Raw genomic sequence first — 10,260 nt, 5'->3', positions numbered from 1 at the left:
AGAGTGTACATGAAATAAATAATAAATTTTAATACATTATTATACAATGTAACACATAATAGGATCAGGAAATAATATACTGTAAGAACGCAATTTATGAAAACACATATACTGTATACGTAAAATAAGATTTTCTGCTGATTTTAAAACATATACCCAACTTATTTAATTCTTTTAATATATTTGAGAGGAATAGCTACTGGATTAATTGGTATGCCAATAATGGATTCCTCTGATAATTCTTTTTTATATACTTTTCCAAGATTTGACTACTGTTAAATTTTGAACATTAAAGTATCTAGTGGTATTCATCTTCAATAGAGCTAGTGCTACAGTTTATAGTCATAATATATTATTTTCATCAACATTATGATATCTGCCTGTTTCTATATACTTAAATTTTGACCTGATATACAATATTTATAAATATATGCTTTATTATCATAGTTTACATGTTTATCTAGACATTACAAAAGATAGAACTAAGCCAGAGCCAAAAAAGTTTGAATAAGTACCGTATACAATTTTTTTTTATATGTATGTCTATGAAATTGTACTTTCTGTGGCTGCTGAAATACAAGTCAGTTATAAAGACATTTAATTTTACAGAGGAGATATTTTCCTAACAAGTACCTGTTTTAAAAGTTTATTATATGTAGTTTCATTTGCAGTATGGGCAAGATGGGAATTGATGAGAGCAGATGGGTGATTGGCCTGAACCTGTTTATGGTTCTCCATCAATGACTATATTTTGACAACAAATTTTTGTTCTGATTACAGAAAAACATATACAATTGAAAAACTTTAAAGGCCTAGCAGGATTTGGATTCAGAGAATTTACAAGACTGAATCAACAAAACTTACAATTTGATGAATTGTTAGACCAGAGAAACATGAAGAAGACCTATTGTAAAAGGACAAATCCTTTTAAAAAGGTAAATTGATATGAAAAAAAAATATGTTCATAGTAGAAAGAGTTGACAAATATTGAACTATATACCTGTATGGTTAAGGAACAGAGATGGAAGGGGTCTGGGGTCTCTCAAAGAAATGTTATTTGAAGTCTGCGTAGTGGCTCACAAATCTGAACAGAAAGAAAGAATAGATGACTTGGTTTGACAGTATAAATAATAACGGTATTAATAAGGAGATGTGGTAATAGTGGTATGATTGATATTAAGACAACTATCTTCAGCAAGACCAAAACATAAGGTTATAACAGCTGTAGGTCAAGGAACAATATCCTTAATCATAAAAATAAATAGTTTTACAGGATAATATTAATATTTGGTTGGATATTTGTGACTTGTTTAGATAAATATATAAGTAATTGATTAAAGGAGATGTATAAAGAAAACATATGACTTGTCTTGGATTGAATAAACATTTTATAAAGAACTTTAAATAATATAGAGTTTTAAGTTTCAATCCTTTCAAATATTTTATACAAAACTGATATTTTAGAGGAACCCAACAATTGAGCAGAGAGCAGAACAGTATTCAATGAACTTGAAGAGTACTGAAGAAAACTGTGTACAATAAGACAGCTATCTCCGTAGTTACCAAGGGTTATGGGTAAGAACCTCATCTTTAATTGAATTTGGTGAGTAAATTTTGTTGGTTAAAAAATTGTGCAATAGGATACTATAATTTTTCTCTTAAATTCTTATGAAAAAAAGGACGCAGGGTTTACATAAACAAGACAGCAACCCAATGAAAATAAATAACCAAAGACATCCAGAGGTCTTCAACTATAGACTTGTTTATACAATAAGGTGAAGTTGTAAATCATTCAAAGTCTAAAAGAGTTGTAAATAAAATGAACATACACTAACAAAGAACTTATATGAAAACCAAATTCTGACAGGCACATGAGCATATGGCAGGGTTAAACAAGTTTTTTTTTTATTTCAAAGCTCACCCTTAGTAAAGAATTCTTGTATTTACTGATTTTGTTTTGCTTCAAACTTTAGTTAACTTATGTGCATTCTAAAAAAATACCAGATCCAATTAATTATTTGAATAACAAAAATTTTTGAAAATCCTTGAGATGACACCAAGAGAAAAATGTCACTCTTTTTATTTCATTTAACACTATCTCATTGGCATTTTAAGTAGCTCTGGTACTTTTTCAAATTTTTACAAGTGAATGGAAGTTGTTTTAATGAAGTTTAACTTTAATCAATGGGAGATAACTGTGACCACATATTTTGAAATTTTGAAAACTCAGTGGTGACCTATATATGTGATAAACATTCAGATTATCATTTCATTCCAACAAGTAAACTTTTATTTCCATTTGTTTTCTGGCAAAGAAAATGATACTTTTTTATGTAAAGCAATTATTGCTTCTTTATAAATAGCTAGCCTTTTTTTTTTTATTTTTACTAAGTTGTGTCAAATATGTCAGTTCTCCAAAATATTCTCCAACCATTGTAACCAATAACTGAAAAGGATTTTTTTGTAATTCTAATTTATGTATCTATTGTATTTCAAAATTTGATAATTTTTATTCAAGTGAGTTATTTCACATGTATTTTTTTCTAATAATTGGTTGTTTTTTTAAACATTTTTTTTAAAAAGACATTATATTTCTTTTCTCTTTCATTCCTTTATTAGTGTCTTTGGTATTCATAATTGATAACTAAGATAAAGAAATACACAAATTGACCATATAAGTGACATTACCCTTTGCCAAGCATACAAAAGATTCAACAAAAGATTATTTTTCAATTTAAAAAAAAAAAGAGGCTATGATGTAGGATGCCATTCTTATAACAAAACATCACAGCATGGAGACCCTCATCAGCACACTAACATGTCAAATGTGTATCCCACTTCATAAAAACATCAGCACACTAACATGTCAAATACGTATCCCACATCATTAGATAAATATGATTTTTATAAATGTTCAAATACAAGAAGAATTTTCATTAAAAGATTTTTACTCATTTTTACTCTGTCGAGACTATTTCACTCACACTGCACTTTTACTGATACACAAAGACTTCGGACAAACAAAATATCGAAGTTAAATGGTTTCAGTGAAGACTTGTTTGAGAACCTTGAAAGCACTTTGTCATTGCTGGTATTATATCATCTTTGACTTCTAGAGAGATGTATCACAAAGAAACAATAAGTTCGTTTTTTGCATTGAAATGTTCTGTGCATTATAACTGCTAAACATCTGATTGACTTTGACAGTAGACTTTTTTTTTAGTTTCTGCAGAGTATAAATGAGTTTGATCAAAAAACAGCTAAATCTATTTAAAGTGTCAGAAGATTTAATTCAATAATTGATAAAGTTTTTACCATTTTTTACTATTGATACCAAGGCTTAGGGTTTGTGCACTTAAGAATATACTTTTTTTCACAAGCAGATTGTCACTGTTACTCAATAAACATTAAAGAATCAAACAAATTTGTAAAGCTAAGCTTGAGGTTGATATGTTAGACACACTTAGGAGCCATACCTTTTTTCTTTATGGTTTGAATTGTTACATAAATTACTTAATATACTGTGTATTTTAACCAACCTCCACTCGCTTTTTAAAAGTTTGAAAAAAATACATTTAGAATATTTATCACTGAAAGGGGCATAACCTATGATTTAGACTCAAAATAATAGAATTTATTTTCTAAACATTAATTAAAGTGGAATATTAAAGTAATAATTTGCTATTTGGTTAAATTTTGTAAAAATGAGCTCAAAAACATTGCTGATATATAATTGTTTTCCAAGACAATAATTCAACTGCATTTTGGTCTGTGTGCATGCATCATTTTTTTGTCGCATAGTATTTGATGGGTGCACATATGCTCAGCATGGTCAGATATTAAAAAGAAAATAATGTCAAAATAAAAAAAGGGAGCCACAGTTGCTTAAAAACTACTCACAAACTACTCAACAAACGTTCGTCCATATAGAAAAAATAAACAATTGCGACTTCAAAATTTTTGGTATTTATAGTCTTAATAATGAAAAAAACAGAGAATTGCAATATCACTAACAACCAAAAAATCAAAACAATGAAAAGCGTGTCAAGTAGTGAAAGGCGTGTACACGCCATGTGACAAAATTTTCATGTGTAAACCATTGAAAAAGCATGCATCACACACGAATATCAGTGAGTTGGCAACTATGGAGCCACCAGGAAGAACAGTTTCGCTGACCGATTTGAAAAAAAAAATCTTCTTTCACAGGTAAATTAAACTCTTAATTTTTATGCTTCTACTTTTGGCTATTTTGAGAGAAATTTTCATTGAAAATTATAAATCTTATATTGTATTTTAAAAGCAGTCATAATATTGCATGAAAGTTTATGGAAAAGTGAAGCAAAAAAAAATTGTATTTAGATTTTTTAAAGGTTTAAAAGTTACTCCAAAGAATTGAAAATAAAGGTTGGTTGATACATTTCATTTTATAAATTTTCTGTGTAATGCCTATTTATATAAATAAGATGTGGTATGAGTGCCAATGAAACAAGTCTCCATACAAGTCACAATGTATAAAAAGTTAACAATTATAGGTCAAATTGTATATATATGTATATATATTTATCTTTCATTTCAGAGTTCACCCACAGATGTTTAATTATTAATTTTTATTTTGCAGATGCAGCCGAGGGGATGTTTCAGTCGTAGACCTTGAATATGGCTCCGTTGTAGCAGACTAGGGAGAGTGGCATATAGTTTCCGCAACTCTATACAACAGTAGCAAGATCACTCCGCTCTGAGCTTGTTAAAGGGCCTGTTTGATGGAAGTGACACCAATGTTCTCCAATACACTACTAATTATTAATTTTATTTTTGTTACAGATGCAGTCGAGAGGATGTTTCAGTCGTAGACCTTGGATATGGCTCCGTTGTAGCAGACTAGGGAGAGTGGCATATAGTTTCCGTAACTCTATACAACAGTAGCAAGATCACTCTGCTCTGAGCTTGTTAAAGGGCCTGTTTGATGGAAGTGACACCAACGTTCTCCAACACACTACTAATTTATTAATTTTATTTTTGTTACAGATCCAGCCGGGAGGAGGATGTTTTAGTCGTAGACCTTGGATATGGCTCCGTTGTAGCAGACCAGGAAGAGTGGCATATAGTTTCCGTAACTCTATACAATAGTAGCAAGATCATTCTACTCTGAGCTTGTTAAAGGGCCTGTTTGATGGAAGTGACAACAACGTTCTCTGACACACTACTAATTTATAAATTTATTTTGGTTGCAGATGTGGCATATATATATTTACTAGTCCATACGATAGTAACAAGGTAAATCTACTCTAAGCTTGTTTGACAGCCTGCTTAGATGGAAGTGACAACAATTTTCTCCAACAAATCACTAATCTTTATTATCTGTTTCCATTACAGAGTTCTTCCAGAGATGTATAGGTATACTGTATTTATTATTTCGGTCTTTACTTTGAGTGTTATGGTATCTTACAGAAATAGCTTGGTATTATTGTCAATGGGATAAAACACAACTTAAATACCTTTATAAGAATCAACACCTTATCAATTTATAAGTTGTTGATCAACAGAGATAAACAAAAAAGGAAGATACCGAGCAGGCAATCTTAAACCATGGGATGAAAAAAGACTACCGGTAAATAAAACCATAACAAAAAAAATGGCCAATAGTCTACAAAACACTACACTGAAAGAAAAAAAATCTTACAACACCAACCCAACAAAGACCAGGGATGATCTCAGGCACCGAGCACCAACCCAACCAAAGACCAGGGATGAACTCAGGCACCAAGCACCAATCCAACCAAAGACCAGGGATGATCTCAGGCACCGAGCACCAACCCAACCAAAGACCAGGGATGAACTCTGGCACCAAGCACTAACCCAACTCAAGACCAGGGATGATCTCAGGCACCGAGCACCGACCCAACCAAAGACCAGGGATGATCTCCGGCACCGAGTACTAATTCAACCAAAGACCAGGGATGAACTCTGGCACTGTGGAACGGTAGTAAGTATTTGATATGTTAACTAATTTACAAATTGATAAAGTTAAATTCTTTTTTTTTTTCATTCATTTGCACAAAGAGTTTCTTCAATTTTAAATGTTAATACCTTTGTGAGAAGTTAAAGATGACAGATAATATACAAAGACATTTTTCAACTTAAAGGTTATTTTTCATCTGTTAATTTGTATTATCATGTTTAATATTTGTTAAGAATTTATATCAGATACAAACTGTATCCTTGGATTGTTATCTCATGGACATATTCCCAATGTCTCCGTTTATTCTAAAATAAATTGTCAAAATGCAACATTGATCATTTGTATGTTTTTTTCATCTCTTTCTACAAAACATTGTTAAGTTCCATTGAACTATTTAAAATAATAAGTAAATAATTTCTTGAATAAAACCAAAATTTGGAAATGTTATTTCACTTGAATTTACCTTAATCCAGATATAAAAAGAAATTTGCAAAAGTGTTTCATACTTTAAATACTGAATTATTGAATATGTTAAATGATAGATTCACAATTGATAAATTTCTGTATTTTTTAAAGTATATAAAGGTATGCTTCTATGAAATTTTACATTTAAACCATTACAAAATTTAAATGATGCACCTTTTCTTATGGAAAAAATTAAAGCAAGTAAAGCAATGACAAATGATGACTCAGTTTCAGACTTACTGCATGAAAACACTGGTATCTTACATAACGGTAGAGAGAACAAATATCACTCAATGAAAAGGGGAGGTAACGCATATGAAATGGTAATACCAACGAAAAAAGTTTCTGCTTGCAACTTAAGATATATATGTGAAGTATTTATTTAGTGGAAAAATATGACTGGGTTCGGATTATTTGAATGTCATATTTTTATTCTAAATATATATTTAGATCAAAATTTTCATCCTGGACTAGTAATTTTAAATGTCATCAACTTTTGATGATTCAAAAATGCACACATTAATTTCTGAATTAATTATTATTTTATGAAAAAGTCTCTGTTGATGATTAAAATAAATATTCACCATAAACTCTGAAATATTATATGATGAGCAATTTTTAATTGTAAAACGTTTCATCTTATTAATTACAACAGTAGCCAAATGTTCATTTGATCCATGATGGCGAAAGACATAACACCAATTTGAAGGAGTTCTTTTTTGTAAATATATATTCCAAATATGTTATTATAAAAGTATAAAGTAACAATACACTTCTAAAATATTTTTCACCATCATTCCAAATTGTCCAATCAAACGCAATGTAATTATCTGCCCTTGATTTTAAGATTTTTTTCTAAAAAAAACTTTAATACACTTAACAGCACTTAATTTTTTTTATAGTTTAATCTTTAAATTTCAAGTTTTAGATGTTTCTGTAGTGTATTTAACGATTCTTGTTAAAATATTTTTAAACTAAAAATGTATTTTTGGAAAATGCCCAGAAGGGATGCTCAGAAAAAGACACTGATCTACCTTAATTACAACAACATGGGAAGCAAAAATAGTGGTTGGAGAAAACCCAGGAATAAGATGAAAGACCTAGTTATTTAAGTTGTTAATTTATTATAAAAGAATCATCAATGGAGATAAACTGATGGTGATAGTTTCAATGACTTGGAATGAGGTTTATCAGATTGTAATACATTTCTCTGTATATACCCCACAACGACAGACTCCACTGATCCAACGATGGACAGCTTTTTGAAAACATTTTTGAATATGGTCTTGTTAGCTAAATCAGTGCTTTTTATTAGGTGAAAATGGGTTTTCAACAAAATACATGCAGTTTTGTTTGGTGTACTACATTAAAAAGAATTAGCATTAAAATTAAAAATTCTGATTTATAATGAAGCATTAATTTTCCTCAAATTTTTCTGTTTTCAATACACTGTAATTGTCAGATTGTGGAAAAACATAATTTATGGTCATTTGATTCAAAGTTTCGTAGCAGAACATAAATCTTTATCGTAAAAGTTTTTTTGTAGACTAAGCAAATATCAAATTATCATTTCAGAAGTACATTGTGCTTGGAGCGCTGCGTCTTTACTAACATGTAACATAGTTGCCTATTGGTGTATACACTTGCAGTAGGATTGGTTATATCTTCTGTTTGTTTCATTTATTCTTTGGATTGTTCTATGGTTTTTCTGTAGTCAGGATATGGTGTTTTTCATTCAAAGGAATCTTTATATGTAATTCTGAAATGAAATATATTTGATATTTTTAAAGTCATTAAGATAGAAAAAATTATAAAGCTGCTTTGAACTTTGAATCTGTACAATAGTCATACCTTTTCTTATTTTGAAATTATGTTAAAATAAAAAGCGAATATCTTAAATTCAAATCTAAATTGTATTTGACATATTGCCGGAATGCATGGAAATGGAAAAATTAGAAAACATATTTTTGTATATTGATTTGAATCCAAGTGTGGTGAAAAATGATTCAAAAAGTTATATTTTCTTTAGCTTCTTCAAAATTATTTCTGGGTATCTGCGCTGATTGCTAACAAGGTAATTGTGAAATTAAAAAAATAACATTTAATTACAGTCTAATGTGGATGAAAAATATCTTCTTTAAAAAAATCAATCACTTAATGTTTTGACTAAAGGAAAGAAAATAATGAAAAAATTTATTAATAATTTCCAATACCCGAACAAACTCATTCTTGGTTATCTGAAACTATCATCATCTCCAAGAGTTATTTCAAGTTATCAATCCTGATATCATACAGTAGTTATCTCCCTTTGCTTCAAACACCTTGGGTTAATTTTCAACTCTCACCTCCAATACTAGGCTTTCATTAAGACATCAATTTAATTACTTGAATTCATTGTTTTGACTAGTTCTCCATAGAAATTAATTTTGTCAAAGGCTAAAATTTGTGGTTTGTCTAAATCAACAAAAAATGAGTAACAAAGGAATTGAATAATGAATCCACACATTCTCTTTTTTTTCCAACATACTTGTAATCAAACTACATCAGAAGGTAGAAATGTTGTATATTAGTTTAATATTTTTTGATGATTTCTTTGCTTTTTTTTACGTCGCTGTGAACCAGTAATATGTAATAAGGGAGAAAACTCATGATTAGATTAAATTCAAGATTCTAAAAATATGTTTTGACAACAAATTAAGTTATTTTCTATGCCTTCTGTGTCCATTTGGTGTCAAATTTGACTAAAATTATTGTATTTTTATTTAATTTAGAAATATATAGTAACTGTTTTGTTTATTATTTTCGGAACATAATTGACAACTTGTTTTTATTTTACTTTTTCAACCCATTTAACAATTGCTCATCATGATTTGTAGACAAGGTTTGTAAAGTTTCTCTTTTTCTTTTCAAAATGATCCTCAAAAAACATTTCTCTTTTTAACTACCCAAGCCATTTTGTGATAAATGAATTAAATAATATCAAACCTTATTTATTTTGCATATCTTAAAGCTAAAATTCTAAATATCATTTTGCTTTTATGTAATCAAGAGCTATTACATTGAGCAGGATCATTTCAAGATTACAATTTTAAATAAGAAGCTGATTATTGGTTAATTTACTTGTTAACACCTTGTTTACACCTTGTTTACACCTTCTTTATGTGGCAAACCTGACCGCCACAAAATAGCACAATAGTGTTGAAAGTGGCGTTAAACACCAATCATTCAATCAATCTTTTATACATGGCAATTTTTCAAATAGATGTGCATATACTATTGTCATAAGTTTGTTGAAATATGAAGTTAATTGATGCGATTTAGATCTTTTATTGAAATAGGCATTTTATATAGAATAATGGCATATTTGTTTTTGATACTGACTTTATCAAAGAATATCAAACAAGCCATTAATCCAGCTGATATTCAAGCTGATTAAGTCACTATCAAAAAATAAAACGCCATCATTCTTTTTATCGGCAATTTGTCTTAATTGTATGTTTTATTGGTTGAGAATATAAAGTAAAATGAAATAGCTAGTAAAACTACTTTTATGCGTACAAAACGTCGGAATAGTTGTTCGGTTTTATGAATGAAGTTGCGTGCATTTCATTGATAAATTGACTCGGATGGACTTGAACATGTGACGTTGCTGCACTGATACATGACATCATTGCCTAATATTTTCAAGTATCAAGTCCTGTCCATGATCTTAAAAACATCAGGCAGTAAGATCAAAGGGAAAATGTACAAATTGCCGATAAAGAATGATCTGAACCATATCATATTTTTCAAATTACAACATAAATAAATTTGCTCCGTGGAATCCTTTTTAGATA

The sequence above is a fragment of the Mytilus californianus genome, unplaced genomic scaffold (genome assembly GCF_021869535.1).
Source record: "Mytilus californianus isolate M0D057914Y unplaced genomic scaffold, xbMytCali1.0.p SCAF_8, whole genome shotgun sequence".
Taxonomy (NCBI): domain Eukaryota; kingdom Metazoa; phylum Mollusca; class Bivalvia; order Mytilida; family Mytilidae; genus Mytilus; species Mytilus californianus.
This window is presented reverse-complemented; position numbering follows the sequence as displayed.